General features: G+C 40.0%; 1 long non-coding RNA gene across 4 annotated transcripts in view; it reads right to left on the reverse strand.

The window, feature by feature from the left end:
- Nucleotides 1-15943, reverse strand: part of LOC144324199 (uncharacterized) — a 584277-nt gene that overhangs the window by 77565 nt on the left and 490769 nt on the right. For all 4 annotated transcript variants that reach the window (XR_013389680.1, XR_013389687.1, XR_013389664.1 and 1 more), the window contains one exon: nt 5286-5389. This is a non-coding gene — a long non-coding RNA (uncharacterized LOC144324199). The remainder of the gene's footprint in view (nt 1-5285; nt 5390-15943) is intronic.

Raw genomic sequence — 15943 nt, forward strand, 5'->3', positions numbered from 1 at the left:
TTGACCTATATCTGCTCTGTCTATATCCCCTTTCTAAGGTCAATAAATGGACATAAATATCAACCTTAACAGACAACCCAGACCATTCTTCTCGAAATGTTCTATTTATAATATTCTTTCCTCTGTAAGTCTTCTGTACTACTGCTTCCAGCTTTATTAAACTCAATTAGACTCCCTTTTGCCCTGACTACACCCCCTTTAAAACAGAAAAATTGTATAATCCGCTTGGATGGCAGTACAATGAGGTAGGCAAAGATATAAGGACACCGTTAGGCTGCCTCATAAACCCTAGCTTGTCATGGGACAAGTCATTGATTTCTATTGGCAATCTCATTGTAATGTCAGACTGTAACTTGAATTCATTCTTTGCTCCTCTCTGAGGTAAACAATGAGCCAAAGAGTAGAAATGGACTAGAGTGAAAACATACTAATTACTCTCAGAAATAATTGGGTAACCTGACTTGTCTGATATCTGAGGAAGCATAGGTTAGTTGGGCCCCACACAACGCCTGAACTAATTGCCCCCAAATTAGTATCTGTCTTTGGACCTTGGGAAAAGCAATTCAACTGTGACTAGAGTTAGAGAGTCAGTCAAGGGAAAGATGAAAGGCAAGTCATTTAGGGGAGGAGAAAAAAGGCAGAAGTTCATCATTTCCATGTTATCCCTAGTTGTTCCACTCATTATGACATATAACTCTCATACATATATACGTATATATATGACCGTAAGTTTGAGGAAAAGACCATAAGTTGGGGAGTCAGAAACAACTTCTGCCTTGCCAGTTATTTGCCATGCATTATTGGGCAAGTTTCTTAACTTCTGCGAACCTTAGTTTTCCCATCTGCAATAATGGCTCAGCACAGTGTTTCCTGGATACGATGACCTGAAACACGTGTGTGTTCTCATGATCACTGCACACTCAATATGTGGGCGATGGGGAAACATGGCTCAGTGTTTGTTAGCAATCAGGCATACGGTAACAATGACTGAGAGCTAGACTGATTGATTGATTTTTTTATCATGCTACACAGCTTCACATTACTCAGTTTCTAGCATTGCTGCATTGACAGCAAGAACCCATCTGGGGAGCTACCCCACGTATCTTAGACAATCCGTTGATCAAAAGTTCTTTGTGAGCATATGTCCAGCATTAGGGATAAGTGCTTGGGGGGGTGAGGTCAATCCAGATGATGGGAGGGTGGCAGTGTTCATGTGAACTCTGTCGGGGAAAGGGCCATGGTAACTTTGTCCTCTGTACTCCTCGAAATCCTTTGTGCTAACTAGATTAGGACTAGAAGCCATGGTTATTGTCACTCCTGTTGTTCTTCCCAGTACTGGGGTGTGACTATTCTATAGAGCGTTTCTATACTGGTATATATACATATATGTACATATATCCACAGAATGTTTAAACCATTTTCATATATATATGTACACACACACACGCGCGCACATATACACACATATAATTTAGATAATGTATATAATTATATAATTTATATAACTGGTATATATATATATATATATACCAATAATATATATTATTTATATATAATTTATATTATGTGTGTGTATATAAATAGAATGAGGTATTCTGTGAGTGCTTTCTGGCATGATAATCATAACCTATGCATATTTGCATAGGACCACAGAATGTTTAAACCATTTTCCATGGCATTTTACTTGAACCTTAGAACCACTCGGTGAAATAAGTTTAACATATCTGTCCCCTTTTTAGGCTCCTGATGAGCTAAGGTTGTTCAATTTACAGAGTCACTTGGCAACCCAATTCTTGTCCCTTAGACCAACAGCTCCCACTTACTTGTTTATGGGCCTATACTGATCTGTGACAAAATTTTAAGTTCACCAGATAGATAATGCTCATTGCCTTTCTGCTGATATTTCTTTCTCAGAGAGAACTTATTTCTATTTCTTTGTGGTTTTCAAAGATCTTTTTATTCATGAGGTGATGTTAATAAATTAAAAGAGCCTTTTTAATGGTCTTGGAAAACTAAAATGTTGACAAAGTTATTAGAAAGAAAAATTTTTTTAAAAAAAAGGAAGAAAGAAATTTTTATTTACCAGTGAAAACAAAAATCTGGGCACCACAAAGTTAAATAAATTGTGTTGCATGGCCTCTTTTATTATGTACTCTACCCTCTATGGAAAAAGAAAACAAGGCCGAGACAGGAAGGGATCAGTGGACAATGCAGTAATAAAGTACTCGGGCTGAAGGGAATCAGAAGGCTAGCTAATAAGAACAGTAATATCAAAGAAGCAAGAGCTATGCAAGGTTCAAGGCCTGAAAGAATTTATTAGAAATACTTAATTAGGAAAAAAAATAATAAAACACATCAGAAAAACTCTTATTTAGCACTCATCTTCAACAACGTGAAAGCCTTAACCTGAGAAATGGTAAGAGGAGGGGTTCTGTGCTATGGACTGAATGTTTGTGCCCCCCAAACTCCTAGATTGAAGTCTCATGCCCAGTGTGATGGTATTGAAGTTGGAGTATTTGGGAGGTGATTAGGTCATGACACTGAGACGTTCATGACAGGATTTGTGCCCTTATAAGAGAGACTCCAGATAGCTCTCCGGCCCCATCCGCCACGTGAGGACACAGTGAGAAGTAGGATTGTATGAACCAGAAAGAGGGCATTCATCAGATACCGAATCTGCAGGTACCTTAACCTCAGACTTGCAGCCTCCAGAACTGTGAGAAAGCAATGCTCGTTGTTTCAGCCATGCAGTCTATGGTATTTTTGTTACAGCAGCCTGAGCTGACCAAGACAACCTATTAGTCACATGCATCAAGAGCATGTGAACCACTGCGCCTTGCAGCCATTCTGCTGGCTGCTCAACAATGTGCTAACTTTCTCTGAAACTTAGTTTCTTTCTCTGTAAGATGGGGAAAGGTTGAACTAATAGATCTTACAAGTCTCCTCCAGCTCTAAGACGTCTTACTGTAATGATAATGATAACAAATCATTTATTGAGTAAATATGTGAGTAGTACTCTCAATCCTCAAAACAATGCTGCATGGTAGAGATTATTACCCTGTTTTACTTATGAGATAACTGAGTGCAGGTGAGTGAGACCTACTCAAGGCCTGAAGTCAGCCCATTTGGCAGACCTAGGATTTGGATGCAAGTCTGTTCCTTTATTACATCAAGTTGCCTCTCACCACTCTGCTATGTTGTGCAAACTTCATCTAAAACCCAATTGAAGAAAGAAAGAAATGGCTAAACTATTTTCTAAAAATCCTCTTTCATGGACTACCATAAGAATAACAGAAATATTCTGAATTACCAGCCAGGTCTCCTGTGCCCCAGAAAATACCTCACTGTCATGTGGTCAACATACTCTGAGGTCATCTTACCAATGCTGCACCCCATGGGAATTTTCTTTTGAGATGGATTATCACTTTTCTAGTCACCAGAAAGTGATAATCAGACTGGAATCAGATTGAAAATTCCTAAACTAATACAATCATTAATATTTGTTATAATATGTCCATTTATAATTAAGCAAAGAAGAAATCCTGCCTCAGACTCATTCTCCTCATTCTCTTAAGAAAGAAAAAAAAATCAATATGACTGTTGTTGGATTTGTTGCAGGATTTGGTCACGGTCTCTGCTTTTCTTCTTTATTTAAAATGCTCATCCCTATCAACCACCACAATGGCAGGGGAATCACAGGCCATCACAAATGGTGTGACAACTGCAGGGATAATCCTCTGCCAAGGCAGGGGTGACAGACAAATGCAGGGCATTCGAGTCCACCATGGGTCCATCTCAGCAAAGTCCTGAGAAGTAGGAAGGTTGGGGGAAGCAGCTAGGGAGGGCTTGAGGGTTTTCCAAGCCTGATCCCTTACTTTCCCCCACTCCCACCTCTAAACTATAGAGTACTTACCTGACGTCATCATTTCTGGTGCCTGTTTTTTGCCAACAGTCAACATGGCCAGCATGACCTCGCCCTTTTGCATCCCCCTCATCCTATCATCTCAGTTCCATTCATCAGGCTACAGACTGGTGGTGGGTGGGTAGTACTGGCTTGGAGCACAAAGGGGTCTCTCAGGGCTCCCTGGGACTTTCCTCTCACAAAGCTGGAGCAAAAGCAACATGGCTACTGGCAGTGCCAAGAAGCCTCAGGGAGAACAGGAAACAAAGGAGGGCAGTTACTGAGGCCAAGACGATTCTGATTAAAGCACTTCTCAGGTTTCTCTCAGCCTGTGGCCTGAGGTCAGCACACAGATCTCAACTTCCCAGTCCTGGCAGGAGACAGGTAGTCAGGAGAAGCTCTTGCTCCGAGAAGACCCTGAGCTATCTCCAGACTTCTGAGCGGTCCTTGCAACCCTCTCCCTGCTCCCTCCCAATTGTCAGAGATCATATTAGTGCAGTTGTGAGGGTCTGACATAAGGATGAACAGAAGGGTTGTTACTGGCTAGTGAGAGGAGAGAAGTTTCCTGTCCAAAGGAGGAAAAAAAAAATCCTCTCCTAATGAATAATGCTGGGAGTGGGGGAGGAGAGAGATGGTCTCTTTCTCCCTCTCTCCCTCGCCCTCCCCCTCCAAAGTTAAAACCACAGAGCATGGGCAGAAGAAAACAGCAACATGTCCCCACGACAAAGTTTTTTTCCTCACCTGAGTCTGCACTGTTGTGTATGGGAACAGATTGTCCTTATTTCCCGAGCCAAAGACGTGACCTCCCAGAAGGTCAGCATTCAGACATATTTTAACACCTTGTGGCACAAAGTGATTCTACAGTTAAGCCTTTTCTCGGCATCCCTTTTCCTCAAGCTACCTCAAGCCACCATGAAAAGTCCAGTATTATAGTATTACTTCCTAATGGAAGTGAGACCCGTGGTTGATTGAGGAGTGGAGTGAGGGGTAAAGCCAGGAGAGTCAAGCCTGGTAAGGATCAGAAGGAGAGAATGCTAAGGAGCTCACAGGTCCCGGGAGAGGTGGAGTCCAATTTGCGCCAGTGTGGGCAAGTCACCAAGAGGCCAGATGAAAGGTCCTCACTTAGAAATGAAATGCTAAGCTTTCCCAGAAAACAAATTAAACAAATACAGTGACCCCTTAGGTTTGATATCATTGCATTAATAGTAATAACAATAATAAAGCTGACATAGACTCACAACCTGTAATTTGTAATATTTAGCTCCATGCTTCATATTTGTATAAAAGTTAAAGCATATTTTTCATTAATACCAATACATATTGGATTTCTTTTTCCACCTCTAAATAGACCCTACCTTCCACTCCTGATTAACTCTTCCCCTACCTTATTTTTCCAGGTGCCTCCTTATTCAGTGTTGAATCAAAAATCTTGGCTGTCCTTCCTGGAGGGCCCTTGAATCCCACTTAACCTGGCTGGTGTGATGTGCTCTGCAGGAGGGAAGCAATGAAGCAGAACAGGATGATCACAAATTGAGAACTGTTCTTCCAAATAATAGAAAGGGAGAAATTAGACAAAATGCCTTTTCCATCATCTCTCTCATCCCTGTCCAATTTTGCATAAGGAATCCCTGGGAACTGTGAAAGGTATATTCTCTCTGCACTTGCAGGATGACCTCTGAAGAGGTCATGGTCACTCCCAAGGCCTGTGTGACCCCGGCCATTCCAGACTAGCCACAGGGCAGGAGGCTGACTGTGCTGTGGAGGGTAAAGAAGGTCACCGGGTTGGCCAGGAGAGTCTCTCATCCAGTAGCTGTGTGTTTTGGAACCAACCTGGAAACATTAACACAAAGGCCTGCCAATAAACTACATGGTGTTTGCATATCTTATATACACCGAAGGGACAGACAAATGCCTGGTGGGAGAAAAAGAAAGAAAGAAAAATGAACTCAGCTATTAAGCAGCTATAAAATGTTTTGCTCTCTTCCCTATTTCAAAAGCTTCCATAGCATAAATAGTGGTCAAAAGTTCAGTGAACTGTCTTGTAGTGTGGGGCTCCATTCAAACGGGGCTATTTTCTGAGAGTCTCCTGACACCATATCTAATTTCCAAAATGAATATGCTTTAATTTTCCTTCTTCATGCATTGTGCTTTTTCCTCATTTAAAACAGCAACAGCCTCTGGCAGTAAAGGACATCACATTTCTGTGTGAGATGAAGCTTTTTTCCCTGTATGCAGGGGAATGGCATGGGTCAGGGGAGAAAAAATATATGCAAAAAACAGCACACCCCACTGACCCCGGTATATTTTACATTACAATTTTGCCATTTCCAATATAGGTTCATTTTGCAATGGACCATATCAACCATATTTCAGGGTTTAAAAAAAAGAGGGGGGAGTGGTAGGCGAGGCATTGTCTGCATACAGTATGTCCTAGTACAATGCACCAATTGTCTGATTAGGGTGTAGTGTCACCTACAGAGAACATACACAGACACATACACAGCTCCAGCCGCCCTGTGCAGAGTACATTTGCAAAATAGATACCACGTGTGGATCCTGCCAATTAAAGGAAGCATTAGGGGACTTCTTTGTGAATGTAGCCAAGAACAGCTAACTATTTTTAATGACATGAATCTCATATTCAACATCTCAAGCTCAATTGAAAGCACCAATGTCCCACTGCCTTATTGAGAAAAGACTACAAATGGAAACTTGGTGATCTTGGTGATCTAAATACATTTATCTACACACATATATTACACATACTGATGTATCTCAAAAGGATCTAGAATCAGAAACTTATTTAAGTCACCTTCTTACTAACTCGGCTATCTCCTAGAACTTGGCAGTTAAATGAGATAGAGATTTTACATGATGGTAATCTTCAATTTTGACATGTGTATTAATTATTTACCACAGATAATCTGTAAAGATGGTATATGTTCTTTTTCATACTGGGCCACTACCTATCATGAATACTTATTCTTGCATTAGAGGATTTTCTGTTAGTCAAGCCCTCGTCAGTCAATTAATCAATCAGTAAGTATTTTTTGATCGAGATATGTGGGAATTGTGAAATGGGTATGAAGCATAGCCACTGCCTTCAAAATGCTTACAGTTCAGAGCATGAAATAAAAATTAGGCTAGAAATCACTTGAGAATACGCACTGGAATTTGACATGAGGTAAATATTTGCTACTTCGCTTATGCTGGCTTGTATTGGTGATAAAATGTATGAGGTTGATAGATTAGTTCTTTCTGAAGTAGTCAAAGAAGGCTTGGTGAAAGAGGTGACACTTCATTTGGACACTAAAGGATGGACAAGACAATGGGGAAACGAAGTTATGGAGGAAGGAGGGTGATTTGCATAAGGAGAAGGGGGAATGCAGACACAGGCCAAGAACTTATGCGTGATCCTCTTCACAAGTGTCATGAGCCCATCTGCGCTTCAAACAGGTACGCAGTGCTCATAATGATGGACTTCCCTTGGGAAACATAATCAGTGGTCAGCAACCTAGATTCAGTGTCCTGGAAACTTGGGTCTTGGGGCACTTATCAAACAAAAGTTGGTGATGGGGACTCACTCCATTGAGTCCTTATGCCCAGGATAGCAATCATGTCACAGAATGTGCATTATTTCCCTGCAAGTGCTGAATTATTGTTTCATTTCACAGATAAGGAAACTTCAGCTGAGAGAGGTGGATATGCCAAAGGTCATTATAAAAGATAGTGCTGAGCCCAGACAGTCTACCTTCAGAGTCCAAGCACATGCACCCAAGCCACACTTCCCTTCTAAGAAGGGGTGACTATAAAAGACAAATAAACAAAACCATGCATCTCATGAAAGGCAGAGACTCTTCACACAGGGGTAAATAATGGTCATACTGGAAAGCAAATGATAAAATTGGTGAACTTTGCTTTAGGAAAACCCTATTAAAATCCAAACCTATTAAACAAGTATATTAGGGAGCGATTACTCATAAGATGGCAGGTCTCACCATGGGGTTACTTTAACCAGCAAGATCTCCTGGCACACTTAAAATAGGACTCCATTTACAATGAATTTCAGCCATGCTATAAAGAACAAAGTGAGCTGCCTAATACCAAAGTCTTTTAAGCCAATTAGTTACAATATTACCTTACATCAATCTTGCTCTGCACTGTCCAACAGAAATATAATGTAAGCCACATATATAACTTTAAGTTTTCTTAAAGCCACATTCTAGTAGCCACATTTTAAAGAAAAAGAAACATATGAAAATGGTTTTAATAATGTATTTTATTTAGTCCAATAAATCCAAAATACTATCATTTTGATAATTAATCAATATGAAAATTGAGATATTTTACTTTTTTGTATTAAGTTTTCAACATCTGGTATGTATTTCATATTCATAGGTCTTGCCAACTAAGATTAACTACATTTTAAGTGCTCAGTAGCCACATACAGCCAGTGGCTACTGTAATAGATGGCACAGATCTAACTCTTTTCATCTCTATTTTAAGGTTGCACTTGGCTCTTATTGGAACAGACTATAGGGAATGCATACCGGTATCTCAGTTACAGGAAGAATCTGTATATATGTATTTAATTACATATATTTAATTTCTTCCTCTCTAAGAGATGTCCTAATTGTACTGAACTACATGGAGGTAAGCACTGACAAATATGATTTTGTGGATACAACTGTACAGCAGCAATATAGTCAGGCCTTTCCTTCTCTTCTGGCATGGTTAGCTGATGTGAAGTATGATTAAGTCTTGCCACCTGAAATCTTGAATAGGAAGATATTTATTTCTTCCTTTATTACTTTTAATGCAACAACTTCCAAAAATGTATTGGAAACAATTATGGTAAGCAGAGTGGGAAAAGGTCGGTAACTTAATTGCATCTGGAACCTAAGCATTAACAACTCAATGTGCTACATTAGAAGGAGAAGAAGAAGAAGAAGAAGAAGAAGAAGAAGAAGAAGAAGGAGGAGGAGGAGGAGGAGGAGGAGGAGGAGGAGGAGGAGGAGGAGGGAGAAGAAGAAGAAGAAGAAGAAGAAGAAGAAGAAGAAGAAGAAAGAGAAAAGAAAAAAAAGAAAAGAAAAGAAAAAAGAAAAGAAAGAAAAGAAAAAAGAAAAGAAAAGAAAGAAAAAAAAAAGAAAAGAAAAAAAAAGAAAGAAAAGAAATATGTCGGGATCCCTGGGTGGCGCAGTGGTTTAGCGCCTGCCTTTGGCCCAGGGTGCAATCCTGGAGACCTGGGATCGAATCCCACGTCGGGCTCCTCGTGCATGGAGCCTGCTTCTCCCTCTGCCTATGTCTCTGCCTCTCTCTCTCTCTCTCTCTCTCTCTGTGTGTGTGACTATCATAAATAAATAAACATTTAAAAAAAAAAAAAGAAATATGTCCACACAGACTTTCTCTGTGTGGAAGACTAATGTTCCAGACATTCAATGGGAAGAGAAGTTTCTACCACACAGATCAGGCAGAGAAGAAAGTTTTCTAAGTAAAACAACTCTACCCCTTTGCCAAGAGATGTACTGATTCTGTAGGCTGCATATAAAATTTTGGCTAAAAGAGATCTCTTTAGACATCAGCACCCAGAAATACTGCCATTAACCCTTTGTGACTGTCCTTCCTCCCCTCGATTCACAGACCTCCAGCCCTGAGAATAATTGTTGGGCAAGTCGGAGCTATCCATCCCAGTGATGCTGGGAGCAGATAACCTACTTCTCCAACATGGATTGGATGCCATGAGAATCCCATAAGCACAACTTCATCTCTTAGGGTTCTTCCAAGGGCTGGGGACTCTTGATTTCTAGCAGGTCAGCTAACCTAGAAGCATTCAGCTGTATATACATTCAACTTGACGGCCCTAAAGTTCTTCAAAATAAATGAAACAAGTTTAATATTCTTAGGTAGGGATCATTCCTGGAGACAAGTTGTCGACACATTCACCACACATTGTCCAACAAACCACAGAGGAGGAAAAGAGGGCAAGGTGATCTGCTGAAGCAGGCAGCACACCAGCATGTGCAAGGATATCACTCCCCATTTCACTGCCTATTTTGTTAACTGAGAAACAATAACGTTCTTCTAAAATCTCCCAACTAGCTAAAATATCTTCAAGACTCTGGGGAACTGTATATTGGCAACAGTTCAACGATAAACAAAAGGAACAATAAATGAAGGTTTTAATTAGATCATTTAAATTGGGAGTGTAAAGAAACTATATGAGAGAGCAGATATTATAATTTATCAAATGTGGAGTCCAGATACAGACATTGCAAAACGAAATCAGGAAGAAGACCTAAAAATATTGCATAGCTGGATCTTTTCCCTCAGTACTTCAAGTCTGCATTCCTGCTTCCCATGATGCCCCATTGATTTGCAATTTAAATTGTGGGATCTGTACCACATTTATCGCACCTATTGCTTATCCGCATATAAATCTATTTTAGAGCTGAGCACTAAGTTAGAAAGATTTGTTATAAATGTCTTATTTTAATATTTTATGCATGTACTATAATTTGATTCAAAGTGCTGTTTGTCTAAAATACATAACGATGTGTGCTGCGATGGGGCTTCTGTTCTTCAGGAAATATATTTAAGGCAAAACAATTAACTCATCTGTGCATAACACTCGCAGAGTCTGCTCATGTTTTGAATCACTTTAATGTACATTCATCTTCCTTCCCCCCCTTTCTATGCAATCTTGTTATAAACTGGGGTATGGGCATCTCATCTTCCTTAGGTCAAGGTAAGAATCCCTTTAGAACATTCCCCTCTATTCCACTTTCTGTGGTAAGAGATTTCTTTGAAATCACCAGGGTACCTCCATGAAGACATGATAAAGGGGCCCAAGAATCTGAATGCAGGGAAGGAAACTAATATTTACCAAGTTCCTACAAATACTAGAGCATTATTGCCTTAGAACCTTCACTTATTTCTTCACAAAAAAACTCTGAGGCAGTGAGGTTATAATCTCCCGTCTTGCAGACAGTCACTGAGGCTCAGGGGAGATATGTAAATCACCCAAGACCCCCATGGACAAGTGGTGGAGGCTCTGGGGCCCCAGATCCCTGCTCTTTCCACACATCAGGCTGCCATCAGTGCATTCTACCTTAATGGAACACAATTCAAAATAGGACCATTCAACATAAAAGCTAAATTTTATGATACATCACTCAGCTCTGTTTTCCAGCTCATTGGAAACATCCTCCCATGTCTGGTGAAGTGACTGAAGAATTTGCATTTTCGATGCAATTCCTATAGTCTCCTGAAGATGACGAGTAAACACAGCTACATTAAAAATAGTTGTAATTGTGTGCAAATATACACATAAATGAAATGAAAAGTAAGGAGATGAAAGATAGAACCAGTCTATTTAAGTCATGTGAAGGCATTCATGTACTGATACAAAGATCGACCTTGGGAAACATAAAGTGGAGGGCAAGCCCACTCTCCTCACCCCAAAAAAGCATTTTATTAGCAAAAGCAGGTAAGTTTAAAAAAAGTCTTCCCTGATGGGTCAAATGCCCCTATTATAATCTCTCACAGCACCTAGTAGCTTAACTCTTGTCACAGTTGTGTATTTTATATTTGTGGAACTATCTGGTTGATGTCTGCTTACCCCTGTAGATTCTAGCTTTCTTTTTTCTCCTTCTGTGGCAGCCCTAGTCCCTAGCACATGCTAGATACTCACCAATCATTTCTTAAATGAAGAACAACTGAATGATTGAATGAGTTGTGTATTCCTGCTCTTCATTCCATAGAATTTATATCATGGAGGATTTAGGCCCAAACAACCCAGGCCAGCTAGTAAAACCACACCCCTCTTCCATATCCATTGCCTCTCCTGGTCCTTGCCCTGTAACCTGCTTCTCGTCATAGCCTGGAACCATCTTCGAGTTCCACTATCAAAATGTGGGTCCTGAAGCAATTGCTCTGATGTAGCCTATGTGGGAAAGTACTCATGAATATGTGTCTGTGTGTGTGCACATACACGCACATGTGCATACACAAAGGTGAACTCTCGGGGCAAGGAGACTATCATGGCTGGCTTTCTTTTAGTGGCTACATGTTAAGTCATACCTCTCAAATGGGAACACGGGTCACCTAAGGGTAAGAATCTTGACTGTCAGTCTCAGTAACCCTGGCTCTATGTATAAGGCTGGCACGTCGTGAGATGTCAGCAAAGGAATCATTTGAACTGGGTCCCTGAAGGGAGTGTTCAGAGAAGAAGCCCAAAAGTAACCAGCTGGGGTAGGCAGGGCATCCTTCTCACATGCTTCAAGCCAAAACAAAAATAGCTTCAGCACCTCCAGAGATAGGTCCTACCCTAAGACCTCTCGGCTGCTCTCTCTCCTACCTCCTGCCACACCAACCAAGAGCCTATGACTCTGGCAGGACAGATGCAAGTGCCAAACATTTGCCAAAGTCTGCATTCAGCCCACACTCCTTTTTTTCCATCACTGCCATGCCTTGTTGGCAAGGGACAGTAGGATGCCAGATTCATTGGTCTGAAAAGCCTTATGTTCACCAGTAAGGAAATGTATGTGCTCAGCCAAAATCCATGTGAATACTGACGTTTTCATCTTAATTGTTAGTTAATTTTCTTCAAACATGCATTCACTCATGTTTTTGGCAAGAGTCTGTGGTTTTTGCTACCCAACTGCATTCAATGAACAATATCCTGAGTTCCTACTATGTGCATATAATGCAGGAAAGAAAAAAGAGATTAGGTCTACTTTCAAGGAGGTCTAATAGGAAAGACAGATGTGGGTGCAAATAACTACCACACAGCTACTTGTCTTTTGGGGCTTCCAGACTTTGATAACACACAATCTGTGTCTTCTGTCTTTTCTTTTTTTTTTTTTCTGCCTTTTCTCCCAAGAAAAGTTCTTAATACCAGGTTCATTGGCAGTCCTAAAATGTCTATATATAAGAGATTTATGGACAAGAATTTGGAAAGGAGGCAAGGGCTTGAAATTGTGTTAGATGGCTGTGTATGTAAAACTAAAATTCAGCTGTGTACTTGAAAGATGAAGAAGGCATGTTGGAGGTTTGGTTTGAGGAGGAGATGGCCCTCAGCATCAACTGGATAAACTTTCTTGCTTGGCAATCGTCACAATCTGTAATTATCCTGTTTATATTTGCTTGATGATCCATCTTCCTTACTGGAATATAATCTCATGTGAGCAAAGACCTTGCCTCTCTTATTTACTGCTACATCTTCAGTGGCTTCTGGCATGAAGTAAGCTTTGGATCAGTATTTTTGAATAAATGTATGAGGAACATCAGATAATTCTGAGGTCCTGAGAAGAAAGTGCATACAGACTCATACTCGGTCTAAGCCTAACTCTATAAAGAAACATAGATACAGATCCTCTCATTGGGATAAAATGGCATGGTGAAGAAGGAGCATTAAACCTTGCCTGAAATAATTATTTTATGACACATCATTTCTGATGGACAGTGAGTGTGGGAATGGCTGTTGTATTTTTATCATCATACTTATGTACTTTTGAATGAAAAGTGCACAGTAAAGATGAAGTAGAAATATCATCAGCAAAGGACCTATTTAGATGTTAAGGTTAGAACCACTGGAAAAATACCCTAATCAGTCAACACTCACCTTCTAGAGAAGCAGCCCATGGTGCTCCTGCCCTCACTACTCATCCCAAGGCTTACTAAATTCCATTGCTTCCTACACAACATTATGCGTGGTATTTTCCCTCTCCAATGTTCTAGATCTCTCCCAATCTTGAGAGCACAGAACAGCATTTTTTCTATTTCCTATCATGACTACTCAAGGGGATGTCTACCTCTGGAAATTAACTATGCAGTTTTAAAAGGAAGTGATAATGAGAACAAAAAACACTTCTCTTCTCCAAGTTGGATCCCCATCAAAATAGTTGGAAAGCTTAAAACTGAATAGCAAATCATTTCTAAAAAGAAAAAAAAAAGCAAGTGGGTAATGATAGTTAATTCCTCTCTTATACTAATTATTTACATATGGGTTGCTCATTAAAAGTCTGTATTCAGGCTAGAACTTGATACTGGAGGAAACAGGCAGCAGATTAAAACACTCTTTAGTCCAGGGAGAAATGCTCCTTTCCATATCTAGACAGAAGCCTGAATCCCAGGTAGTCACTATGTATATATAAATGCCAATGATTACAAGGTGACAGTGGGTGGCTTTGTTCATTAAATCAGAGAATTGTGGAGAGGATTTTGCACATTGCCTAGTAAAAGGTAGGTCCATTAAATTGTTGTTCCATTATCCACTATCCAAATCCATTCCAAAGAGAGAAAAAAAATAAAAAATATAATGCTGGTTTTGGTGTTGTTTTTAAAAATAAAAGGCAAAAAAGCTTTATGTCTTGCTAGGAGTGGTTCATATATCTATCTGGACTAGATGTTGACCCAGTATATATCTATAATTATGCCATGCCTGTCTTGGGCTACACTTTTCTATCAGAGATCCATTCCCAGTCCATCATCATTGGCCAAGGCTGAGGAAGGGAATGAATGGATCAAGGTCATATGGCTTTTTTTTTTTTTTTCACTCAGAGAACACTTATTTTAACACCAATCATTTGGTGCTAGAGAACACACTTCAGCAAACTTCCAACAGATCTCCTAATTTACTCCTTATTTATTTCCTTCATCAAAGTCATCTGAGCCTATAATTACTATTACCAGGTTTATTTACATTTACTTGTTGGTCATCTATATGACTACACTATGTGTGCAGAAACCTTGTCAGTCCATTAAAACCTAGAGATAAGAGAGAACTGCCCATTCCCTTATTTCTGCCAACTCTCTGCCAATTCCCAAGATTCTGAATATGGATAATGGAAATTTCCCTGACCACCCTGTCAAGTGTTATTTTAATTCCATTACATGCAGTGCTTTTTACTCACCAGCAGACCTTTACTTTCTTACTTACACACGGGAGCTTAGACTCCCTGTGCCCTAACTGGTGTAAGGAACAGAAGTGTTCTCAAGTGAGTGGGAAGTCAAGAAGATCAGAAGTTGGTTGTAGGGACATAAAGAGGTCTCATGAGATCTAGAAAAACTGAAGTTGTGAAAGCTCAGGAAACACAGAAAAACAGGCAGCCTCAGAGATTCTCTCTTATGGTGTCATTGCCTTTCTCTCTGCCTCGCTGTTTTACCAGAGCTTTAATTTGTACATAACTGCTAAAGCCACATCTAACCCCACCCTCTTCTCCATCTCATAGTCTTTAAATCTGGATACCTAGATAAAGGACAATTATACTCCAGTACTCAATCATAGAATTGTGGAGAAAGGAACTAGATTGCCTCACACCAGCTGTTCTTAGGGGTGTGCCTAGACATGTCACCAATGTGCCTAGTTGGGGCCCCACCCCTTCACCAGAGGTCCATTCTTGATCTATCACTATTTGCCAAAGTAAGCATGGAAGGAAAAAGATCAAGGTCACATGGGAGGCAGGGACTGCAAAAGAGCAGAGCCTCAGAGAAAGGGGTACTGGGTAGGTAGTACACAAGCAGGCCAGGACATTCTCAAACTCCTGTTAGCCATGGTGCTATTTAAAAGTATTTCAGAAGATATTCCCTGTAGTTAAGATAATGCAATTCACTTCCATCTTCCATCTACATATAAAAACACAATGAATAAGAAAAAAATGAATGCACCTTTCACAACAGGTTATGTAGCACAGGTGCTAGTATACTCCCCTTTCTATCTGTTTGCCTTGAGTACTTGCTAACAATAAATTCATTGCTTGTACCGATGATGATGATGACAATAATAGCTAATCATATGATGCTTATTATATGTCAAGCAGTGTTCTAAGCTCTTAATATCTATTAAATAATTTCTTGCAAAATCCCTATGAGGTAGGCATGATTATTAACCCAATTTTTGAGAACTTAAAATACAGAGAGCTGGGCTACCACGGAGCTAATAAATAGTGGTGCCAGATTTGAAGATGGCTTACTTTAAAAAAAAAAAAAAAAAGCAACTGGTAACAAAGTGCCATTTGATTCTAAGTACCCTTTTGATATGAG

The sequence above is a fragment of the Canis aureus genome, chromosome 11, assembly GCF_053574225.1.
Source record: "Canis aureus isolate CA01 chromosome 11, VMU_Caureus_v.1.0, whole genome shotgun sequence".
Classification (NCBI taxonomy): Eukaryota; Metazoa; Chordata; class Mammalia; order Carnivora; family Canidae; genus Canis; species Canis aureus.